Genomic DNA, 11,877 nt, shown 5'->3' with positions numbered 1-11,877 from the left:
TTCTGGGTATTGTCATGACGAATATATAAAATATGTATTTTATGCGGACTATTTTATGTAGGCTATATACGCCCTAAATTATATTTGTAGGTTATATAAATAATATTTGTTGGGCTTTAGGCGTGGCGGGAGGAGGGGGGATGGGGGGTCATTTTTGTGGGCCCTGTTTCAACTGTACCACTTTTCATCGGTGGGCCTACCTCAATTTCATGCTCATTTTGCTTTAAAGTCAATGTAGCGCTGTGGTCGTAAATTCAGTCCCACCCTGTTTTTCTCTGGATAATGCCAATAGAGTGCTGGAAATCGGGGGGTTTTTTTCGTTTTTTTTTTCCGCATAGTCAAATTTCAAAAGAATTTTCGGAATAGAAAGCATGAAACCCCGACTCACCCCGTACAAACCCGGAAACCGCTGGAAATCGGGGGGGGGGGTCGTTTTTTTTTCCGCATAGTCAAATTTCAAAAGAATTTTCGGAATAGAAAGCATGAAACCCCGACTCACCCCGTACAAACCCGGAAACCGCACAAGAAAACAATAAGTTGGGCCCTGTGCAGAGGTGATTTGATTTGTTCTGAAAGGTGACACTTTAAATTACCTAAATCGCTAATATTTTGGATCTAGAAATTGACACAAATGGGTCGCAACGCATATAACAACGTAATATGAATGTATATAAACTCATTTACATTCAACCAGTTCCGTTTTTACCATAATTTCAAATCAGTTATGTTCGGCGAAATACGCCAGAAGTCTCAATCGAATGGTAATCTCTACACTGAAAAAACACTTGTGTTGGATCTCAACACAAGTACTTGTGTTAAAACTAATCTACACAAGTTATGTGTTGTTTTGCATTGCATTAACACAAACTTGTGTCGATTTATAAAATCTTGTGTGTTTTTTCATATCATTAACACAAGTAATGTGTACCTTCCACGATTTGTTTTCTTTTTTAAAAAAAAATCCATACAAAGTCTGAATTCGGGAGTCGTCAAGTTTTAAGAAAAGTAATAAAGGGCTTAATTCACATCTCGAAAATCACATGCTGTTCTTCACTGGAAGGGAGTGAGTACCAATTAATCAGACAATTGCCAGACAGACTTGAATGTTAATTGGTGTTAAGTTGTCTGTATAGTTGAAATGTCTGGGGGGTTTTATTGACCCAATAAACTGATAGATCAAATGAATATATAGTGTACATGTTATTTTCAGCACCCTGGTGTTTTCGAAAATTGATTCAATGTGCAATGAACCAAAAAAAATTAGTAAAACTCTTAATAATGTAATTGGTTGATGTAATCGAAATTGGACAGTATTGGTTAACTGAAAAGTAACCAATCAAATTTAATTGATCATCCACGTGTATCTCATAATCGACTTATTGATATAATGGTTCTCCAAGTTATCTATACTTTTTGTCTGCGATATCACTTCGGTAGAAGCGGACGTAAAATACAACTAAATAAGAAGAAGTATCTATACTTTAGTCATTGCGACAAATGCTTTCTTTGATATTATATCAGCGACATTCAGTTAGATGAAGTGAAGTTAGCATCAACAGAGTGCTTTAGCCGTGATATTTTAAAAAAAATTATAATGGTCACATAGAATACCAGACCGCAGGTTTGTAAATTTTTACAAAAAATAAAACCGTGTATTAAATTTAGCATGTATATATTGCTTCTATGTATATAATAATTCGTTTCGTTTAAAACAGTCAGATTTAGAACCACTGCCACTGACTGCACCGGAAGTCTATTTATATAATGGCGCCACAAAGAATTTTTTTTTGATGTGTTCTAAAAGTGTTCCGCTAATTCAGCAATCTAATGAATCTGTCTAAATTTTTCTGAAATCGTGCTTAATTATTATTAGCTAATCGGCGCTACACCGTTGTTCAAATACTTATAATTGCAAGAAACCCCCGACTAGGACCAGCAGGTAAGAATCTGTCTTGATTTTATAGTAATACCCGGTTGCAATTATTGGCCGCCAGCTTTGATTTTTATAGACGTTCGGGCAAAAGGAGAAATGTATATCCAGACAAGGACTATAGCTAGATACTAACTTTTGTGTTAGTTGTTTAGTTGAAATGTAATCTTATTTCTGTAAAAGAAAAAAACAACAACAAACAAATCAGCCTTTTTTATATATCAATGTCATCAATGTGTAGGCCTAATAGTAATATTAGACTTTCAATGATTCAGAAGTTTCTCTACAGTTTCGTTATTTTTTTTCCAGTCATTGATGTTAGCATGTACTACATAAAGAAAAACAGGTAACAGAATTTCATTTTCTTTTAATATATTTTTTTTAATAATGGCCAATAATTGTTATTGTATGTAACACGAAAAGTATTTATCTCTGTAGAGAGACGGCGAGTAAATGGGGTTTAAAGTTCACTAAATTCACTTGACACAAACTATGCCATTCATTTCCTTGTATTAAATTGGTCGAATCAAGTAGGTCCATGCCATGCTATATGTCCTAGAATCAAGTAGGACAGGTAGTCTTCTCCCGTTTCCGCCCTTTTCCTGTACACTGTCTCATTCTATTGCCATCTGTGTATGTTGTGTTATATTAATTATGCATAAACCTAGAGTTGTTGTTAGTGTTTGTCGGATAGATCCTTTATACTTACTGGCGCTAGGTAATTTCGAGGCTAATATTGTTCAATTTTATTTGAATGATTTGTTTGCGCGTACCGTAGGAGTGTATTAGAAACAGTGTTCGCGCAGGTTCGAGAACGGCTGAAGAACATGAAAACACTTTCATGAGTCTCGAACATGAGAGAACGGTATCCATGAATTAAATTTATACAATCTGTTACGATAACTTGTTTGGTATTGACTTCGCTATTAAGCATAATTTTGATAAATTATGACTCCGTTTTACTCCTTTTCAATTATTTGGATGATGATTACATCACCTTTTGATACGCCCACATGGAAATGTGGTCGCATATTGTCATCACCCTCGTCTGTCGTCTACAGACCTGATTATTTTGAAATTGATATGTTTTTATTTTAATGAGATGAATCCTATTTAATTTCAATAATCTGCGATTTCCGCGAATTATGTCTAGAGTTGTGGCCCTTGTTTCACTTTTTCGAACCTTGTGAATGCGCGAACAACAAAATTATCATCCGATTTGTATGAAATTTGTATGCATTATTTAAATTAGTAAAACAAAAAAATCTGTCAAATTTCATACAAATTTCTCAGCAATTATCGATGCGTCGACCTTTGTAAACCCACAAACGACGAAAATTATAATCTTGTATGAAATTTTCTTGTAAATGCCCAAATTACCTACAAAAGAATGAATATGCAACAATCCCTGTTGACTGTGCAAATGATTAAACTGCTGTGGGCATATGTTTCATTGCCTGGCAACCTAACTTACTTGATGTTATACTGGCCACATACTACATCCAATTTTCGAACGGTATTAAACTTTTAAATTAATAAATGCACCCATGATGCTGTTTTCTCAGCAGTTATCGATGCGTCGACCATGTTTGTTCTCCCTCACACCAGCTATGAGGTATTGTGGGATTTGAGAACAGGAACGTGTTCGTTAACGCATTCCAGACTGCTCAAGTCCGACAAGAACCCATTCTCCGTCCGTTCTCTGCACCGGAACACTGTTTCGAATACACCCTAGGGGTATTTAGCAAAGGGAGGAAACCAGAGGACCCGGAGAAAACCCACAAGGCTGGACAGGCGACCCTATTCCTAGTCACATTCAAGTGGGGAATCACATACTAATGGCCTATTTCAAATAAGATATTTGCATATAAAGAAAGTAGGCCTACAGCCTCTTTCAAATGTGATATTTGCATATAAAGAAAGTACAAACTTAAATCGTCAGTGCTGGGTAAACTAGCCAAAGGATTCGGCTGAATCAATTGGCGCTAAACTTCACCTAGTTTATCCACTGACATACGCCTGAATCAAACATGTTTGATATATTTGGCTGAATTGTATTTGAGTGGTGTGTCCGCTTCGCCGAAGCATTCGTCTGATTTTAGAATTCATTAGCCAATCACCACTCATTCATATCGAGTGGGTATCACAAACTGGCAGTCGAACTGTGACACGGGTGCTACAGCCAACAAATTCCAACAACCATACTATCGGCTTAAATGCACGCCAATGGGACCTCAGGTTTTGTGTTCCATTGAAACGACTAGAAATGAAATGAAATGGGGTTTAACGTCCTACTGTTTTGCTCCGAACTGGGCTAATGAAGACAGGCATACACCACACAGTGTGCTATGAGGGAAATTTTGCCCGGACAGCGGCACATCGAATTCCAACTGTCAAGGGATCTTTTACGTGCACGCCAACGTGTACACGGGACCTTGTTTTTCCGTATCATCCGAATGACTAGACAGCTGTCCTTGTCAGGCCCTCCGTCCTGCATCACTGACAAGGGGGAACCACGCCGGAAAATCTGGGTGAACTTTCTCGGCCAATGCAGGGATCGAACACCCGACCTCCAGGCTAGCGAGCCAGCGTCTTACCCACATAGCCACCATGACGACTAGTCAGGGAATCCATGCTGAAAAATCCAAATGAGCTTTCTCGGTCAACACTGGGAGCGAACCTGCAACCTCCCGGGTACCAAGCCAGTGCCTTACACACTAAGCCACATGGCTCTCTTCTAATTACTGTGACAGTCCAGTCACATGACAAACAAGGGTTATTAAAACAGATTTTCACGGCTTGGGTAAGATCTTCGGGATTCAAATGATTTTAGATATCACACAGTTTGTATATGGTAAGGTATCGTTTATTACATGTCACATATTCATATTTTTCAGTTTCCATATTAGATGCCATAGCAAATCAAAGATCATATACTAAAATAAGTCAAAAAACCCAAATATGGAAAAAGAAAGAGCTGAAGAAATGGTGATTTGAGCACCTATGCTTTCTCATAGGTGTTTTTGGAGGGTGAGTGTTCAATTCTAAGAGAAAAGATTGTTGTTATGGTAGTTTAGAATCTCACCATAATGTGTTTGGCACAATATAGCCCGGTTGGAGCTGATGTGACATAAACCTCCATTTCATTTTATTGTTTTGAAATTTAAAATTCAGTTTAGTATAGTAAATTTGTACACGTACATGTATGTGCACAAACAGAATCTTACTTATGTCCAGATACATGTAGATATGACTCTCTCATCTGTGGGGGACCATGGTGGCCAAGTGGGTTAGACAATGGCTCGCATATTTTAAGGTCGCGGGTTTGCAGTAAGACAATCCAGTACGGAGGACTGGGCTAATGAAGTTGGGCATATGCCATACAGTGTGCTACAAGAGAAATTTTGCCGGGTACCGTGACCCTAAGGCCTTCTCTTGTATCAAATTCTAACTGCCAGGGAATCTTTTACATGCACGCCAATGTGTACACGGGACCACGTTTTTTTGTTCAATCTGAAGGACTAGACAGCTGTCCTTGTCAGGCCCTCCGTCCTGCATCACTAACAAGAGGAAACCACGCCGGAAAATCTGGGTGAACTTTCTCGGCCAATGCAGGGATCGAACACCCGACCTCCAGACTAGTGAGCCAACGTCTTACCCACTTAGCCACCATGACGACTAGACAGGGAATCCATGCTGAAAAATCCAAATGAGCTTTCTCGGTCAACACTGGGAGTGAACCCGCAACCTCCCGGGTAGCAAGCCAATGCCTTACACACTAAGCCACATGGCTCTCTTCTAATTACTGTGACAGTCCAGTCACATGACAAACAAGGGTTATTAAAACAGATTTTCACGGCTTACGTAAGATCTTCGTCATTCAAATGGTTTTAGATATCACACAGTTTGTATATGGTAAGGTATCTTAAACAGTTAATTACATGTCACATATTCATATTTTTCAGTTTCCATATTAGATCATATCAAAGATCATATAATAAAATAAGTCAAAAAACCCAAATGGGAAAAGAAAGAGCTGAAGAAATGGTGATTTGAGCACCTATGATTTCTCATAGGTGTTTTTTGAGGGTGAGTGTTCAATTCTAATAGAAAAGATTGTTGTTGTGGTATTTTAGAATCTCACCATAATGTGTTTGGCACAATATATCCCGGTTGGAGCTGATGTGACATAAACCTCGATTTCATTTTAATATTTTGAAATTTAAAATTCAGTTTAGTTTAGTAAAACTGTGAACGTACATGTATGTGCACAGACAGAATCTTACTTATGTCCAGATACATGTAGATATGACTAACTCATCTGTGGGGACCCACGGTGACCAAGTGGGTTAGACACTGGTTCGCATATTTTAAGGTCGCGGCTTGGGTAAGATCTTCGGGATTCAAATGGTTTTAGATATCACACAGTTTGTATATGGTAAGGTATCGTTTATTACATGTCACATATTCATATTTTTCTGTTTCCATATTAGATGCCATAGCAAATCAAAGATCATATAATAAAATAAGTCAAAAAACCCAAATATGGAAAAAGAAAGAGCTGAAGAAATGGTGATTTGAGCACCTATGCTTTCTCATAGGTGTTTTTGGAGGGTGAGTGTTCAATTCTAAGAGAAAAGATGGTTGTTATGGTAGTTTAGAATCTCACCATAATGTGTTTGGCACAATATAGCCCGGTTGGAGCTGATGTGACATAAACCTCCATTTCATTTTATTGTTTTGAAATTTAAAATTCAGTTTAGTATAGTAAATTTGTACACGTACATGTATGTGCACAAACAGAATCTTACTTATGTCCAGATACATGTAGATATGACTCTCATCTGTGGGTGGCCAAGTGGGTTAGACACTGGCTCGCATATTTTAAGGTCGCGGGTTTGCAGTAAGACAATGCAGTACGGAGGGCCTTACAAGGACAGCTGTCTAGTCGTTCAGATTGAACAAAAAAACGTGGTCCCGTGTACACATTGGCGTGCATGTAAAAGATTCCCTGGCAGTTAGAATTTGATACAAGAGTAGGCCTTAGGGTCACGGTACCCGGCAAAATTTCTCTCATAGCCCACTGTATGGCATATGCCCAACCTCATTAGCCCAGTCGGAGCTGAACAGTAGGACGCCGAACCCCATTTCATTTCATTTTTTTCATTTTGTCTCATCTGTGACAAAGCAAACCAACACATTACAATACAATGTAATTAAATTAAAACTTTCATCTTTTAACTGTCGAGTAGATTTAAGTCAACTAATACATAGTATGTTTTTTTTCTCAGTTAACTACATCAGAAAGATCAAGACAGTTGGAAATGGCTATTCATATTATGGAAACTCTTTCTCACAGAGCTTGATAATCAGGTAAAATGTAAGTAACATACATATTTGTATTTTTAATCATCAACTAGTTCTATACACTTGATTGGTAATCTAGTTATTCTTCTTGAGGCAATGCCTAGGACTCTCCTATTCCAAGTCTTGGCATTCTTGATTTTTGACAATCACATCCATTGATTTTCTTCAAGTTGTGATAGATCCTATGTGTATTTTTACAGTAAATAGCAGTATAAAAATGATGGACAATATTTTACTTTTCAAATAGATTTTAATAGGTAATATCCAATTTGTTGTCGATGGAAATAAAATATAATAATCTGCCTGGGTCTGTTACTGGACAAGACACAATAAGTGTTACCCAAAGATGAAACAAAATAGAGACTCAGTCTCGATGTGGCAAAATAAATTGTTTATTTAAACATTGTGAACCATAAATAGTAAGAAAGTATTCTTATTGCCTACTTTTTATTTTTTAGGCTGGAAGATTATTTGATGTATGATAACAACAAGAGATCCCAAGCATCAATTTATTTTATAATTCTGGAAAAGAATGCATTTGACCCAATTTTTGAATATTTATTTTTTGTTTTTACTGTTAAATATTCTTCCCAAACACAATTAGATTTTAATTCTCTACAGAAATTTATGTATAATATAGAATGTAAAGTGACATCTCTTAGAATTTGGTCGGAAATCATAAAGTATTTAATAGGCATAATCTAGAAACCAAATGTAGATCAAATATACCCAGAATTACAAAAAACCTTGACCTACATTAAGGTGACTTTCCCTTGCTTATGAAATGAAATAGGGCTTAAGATCCTACTTTTCTGTGTTATTATGGTGTTTCTGTCCTACAACCTACTCTTATATCAAATATTTCAACTGTCAAGGGTTGTTTAAAGGGAACCCAGGAGGGCCGAATGGTTAACACACGCACATTGGATCAGAAGGTCTGTCATTGAGTCAGATAATTCAATTGTCAAGGTTTCTTTAAAGTAAACGCAGTGGGGGTAGTTTCAATTCCGGGCTTATACCCAATTATCCCTTGCCATGTCCTACACTACTGACGTGTGGGAACTATGTCGAAAAATCCAGTTGAAATTTCTCGGCCAATGCCTTATACTCACTGAACCACAGTGACTCCTCCTTGCTTTTGACTCATGGTTATTTATATATATTTTGTACATATTATTTAATGTTTGCGATTTTCTCTGATATTTTTTTATTTTTCAATCCTGTAATCTTGATGCTTTGCTCCTTTTATGTACAAAATATTCATTTTGTTTGTTGTTTTTTTTTTAATGAGGAAAAGGTTCTACATCATTTTATTACTCCTGCAAAATAGTGCATTTTTCTTTTGTTAGTTTTCTGTGTATGCTAGTTATTTCTAGATGCCTCACAAATCACTTGTAATATGACTTTGTAGCACTTTTCAGTTTCTGAAAGTATTTCAATTTAGTGCATAATTAATCTAATTAGGGCTTGGTTTGGATGTTATTAAATTTAGATATATTTGAATTATATATTTTTGGGGTATGGGGTAGGGATCTTTCTTTTCTCAGTTCTTGTTTTCGGGTAAAGAAAAAATTAAATAGCTATTTTGTATTTTGTAATGTGGGGGGGGGGGGCAAAGTATAACAACATTTTTATTAGTATTAGAATTATATCTCTGTTTTTCTGTTAACATTTCAAATGATGTCTATTTAGTTTTGATTTGGTGGTGTTAATTTACTTTTCCTGTCATTTTATGAATAAATGATAATTTAACAAATAAAATTATTGTTACCTCATTTATCAAACTTTACAGGTTAAACAGAGCAAAAGGGGTGGGGGCTGCATGGGAAAGATTGCTAAATTGAGGGAAAATAAAACACAAGTTTTTGTTGGTGGTTATACACAAGTTTTTATGAAACCACACAAGTTTCAGAAATTTCAACACAAGTTTCAGAAATTTCAACACAAGTTTCAGAAATTTCAACACAAGTTTCAACACAAGTATTGTGTAGATTTTCACACAAGTTTCAACACAAGTTTGTGTTGTTTGGTAAATTTTAACACAAGTCTTGTGTTGTTTCAACATTTAACACAAGTTTGTGTTCTTTCAACACAAGTTTGTGTTGTTAAATAGAGACACCTAACTTGTGTTGAAAACAACACAAGTTTGTGTTCTTTCAACACAAGTTTTTTTTCAGTGTAGCGTCTGGTTATTCCAATCTATTACTATTGCTCTCCAGAATATGGTGACTTTATTTCTAGCTTCTTTCTTCGAGTCCCTTGTTACAAATGGCACCGAAACGCATTATGGTACACGAGTCGTAAAATTTTTATTTTGTCTTAAATATTGGATATCAGAAGCTCATCTTTTCCGGGTAAGATCATAACATCAATGTTGATTTAAATCGACAAATAACTCGTGTTTTCAATGTTGAAGAGTTTGGATTATATTAAGTTAGAGACTTGGCTACTTTAAGCTGTGTATTATGAGAATATGAAAGGCTGTCGATGCCGTGATGAAAAATAATATTGGCCAGAAAGGATGAATAGAGCAAGAACAACACTAGACCGAGGACTGATCCTATCCACTATCAATAGAAGATCAGGCCCCCGAATTCACAAAGTATTCTCAGACTTAATTTTAAAATTTACCCAATTTTCAATCACTGTTTATGAGAAATATCTCTGATCCAGAAACAGATAGATTCTTATTGAGGTATTTGATACATTAAAACAACAATTAGGTTTTATAAAGGGCTATTTTGAAGTTGCAATAAGGCGAACAAATTTGTGTAAATTCTTAACTTAAAGGAGCTAAGTCGCTAATATTTGGGACCTAGAAATTGACACAAATGTGTCGCGACTCATACAATAATGTAATATGAATGTATATAAATTGATTTACATTCAATCGTTTCTGTTTTTACTGTAATTTCTAATCAGTTAGGTTCGGCGAAATACGCCAGTATTCTCAATCGAATTTCAATCTCTAGCGTCTGGTTTTTCCAGTCTATAACGCCGATAGTATTTATTAGGCATACTCTCCAGATAAGAATATAGCTTCACCGTTTGACATTTGTAAAATGTTTATTTTGTCTTAAATATTGGATATCATAAGGCCATCTTTTCCGGGTAAGATCACAACATCAATGTTGATTTAAAGCGACAAATAAATCGTGTTTTCAATGTCGAAGATTTTGGATGATATTGAGTTAGAGACTTAGCTACTTTAACCCTGATAATGGCTTGTGAATTCGGGGCCTGATGTCATTTGATAGCCTTCAGGTGGTTTATAAGCTTGTTGTTAGGCTGTCTCAACGGTTATTCATCCAGTTGTTCCGGCGTGGTTCCCTCCTTGTCAGTGATGCAGGATGGAGGGCCTGACAAGGACAGCTGTCTAGTCGTTCGGGTGGCACGAAAAACCGAGGCCCCGTGTGCAAGTTTGTGTTCTTTCAACACAAGTTTGTGTTGTTAAATAGAGACACCTAACTTGTGTTGAAAACAACACAAGTTTGTGTTCTTTCAACACAAGTTTTTTTTCAGTGTAGCGTCTGGTTATTCCAATCTATTACTATTGCTCTCCAGAATATGGTGACTTTATTTCTAGCTTCTTTCTTCGAGTCCCTTGTTACAAATGGCACCGAAACGCATTATGGTACACGAGTCGTAAAATTTTTATTTTGTCTTAAATATTGGATATCAGAAGCTCATCTTTTCCGGGTAAGATCATAACATCAATGTTGATTTAAATCGACAAATAACTCGTGTTTTCAATGTTGAAGAGTTTGGATTATATTAAGTTAGAGACTTGGCTACTTCAAGCTGTGTATTATGAGAATATGAAAGGCTGTCGATGCCGTGATGAAAAATAATATTGGCCAGAAAGGATGAATAGAGCAAGAACAACACTAGACCGAGGACTGATCCTATCCACTATCAACAGAAGATCAGGCCCCCGAATTCACAAAGTATTCTCAGACTTAATTTTAAAATTTACCCAATTTTCAATCATGAGAAATATCTCTGATCCAGAAACAGATAGATTCTTATTGAGGTATTTGATACATTAAAACAACAATTAGGTTTTATAAAGGGCTATTTTGAAGTTACAATAAGGCGAACAAATTTGTGTAAATTCTTAACTTAAAGGAGCTAAGTCGCTAATATTTGGGACCTAGAAATTGACACAAATGTGTCGCGACTCATACAATAATGTAATATGAATGTATATAAATTGATTTACATTCAATCGTTTCTGTTTTTACTGTAATTTCTAATCAGTTAGGTTCGGCGAAATACGCCAGTATTCTCAATCGAATTTCAATCTCTACCGTCTGGTTTTTCCAGTCTACGCCGATAGTATTTATTAGGCATACTCTCCAGATAAGAATATAGCTTCACCGTTTGACATGACTTGTGGAATATGCCTAACCTTGTTTTTCGAGTCCCTTATTACAAATGACGCTGAAACGCATTATGGTACACGATTCGTGTACCAATTGTAAAATGTTTATTTTGTCTTAAATATTGGATATCATAAGGCCATCTTTTCCGGGTAAGATCACAACATCAATGTTGATTTAAAGCGACAAATAAATCGT

The 11,877-nt window shown here is 36.2% G+C and overlaps 1 long non-coding RNA gene across 1 annotated transcript; it reads left to right on the top strand.

The window, feature by feature from the left end:
• Positions 1–6,417: 6,417 nt before the first annotated feature.
• Positions 6,418–7,940, top strand: LOC130014364 (uncharacterized). Its single transcript, XR_008789346.1, has 3 exons — positions 6,418–6,544; positions 7,222–7,310; positions 7,756–7,940. It is a non-coding gene; the product is annotated as an uncharacterized LOC130014364 (long non-coding RNA).
• Positions 7,941–11,877: the final 3,937 nt, after the last annotated feature.

This window comes from Patella vulgata, chromosome 9 (assembly GCF_932274485.2).
Source record: "Patella vulgata chromosome 9, xgPatVulg1.2, whole genome shotgun sequence".
NCBI classification, from domain to species: domain Eukaryota; kingdom Metazoa; phylum Mollusca; class Gastropoda; family Patellidae; genus Patella; species Patella vulgata.
Note: the sequence above shows the minus strand (reverse complement) of the source record. Positions and strands in the feature narration are given on the sequence as shown.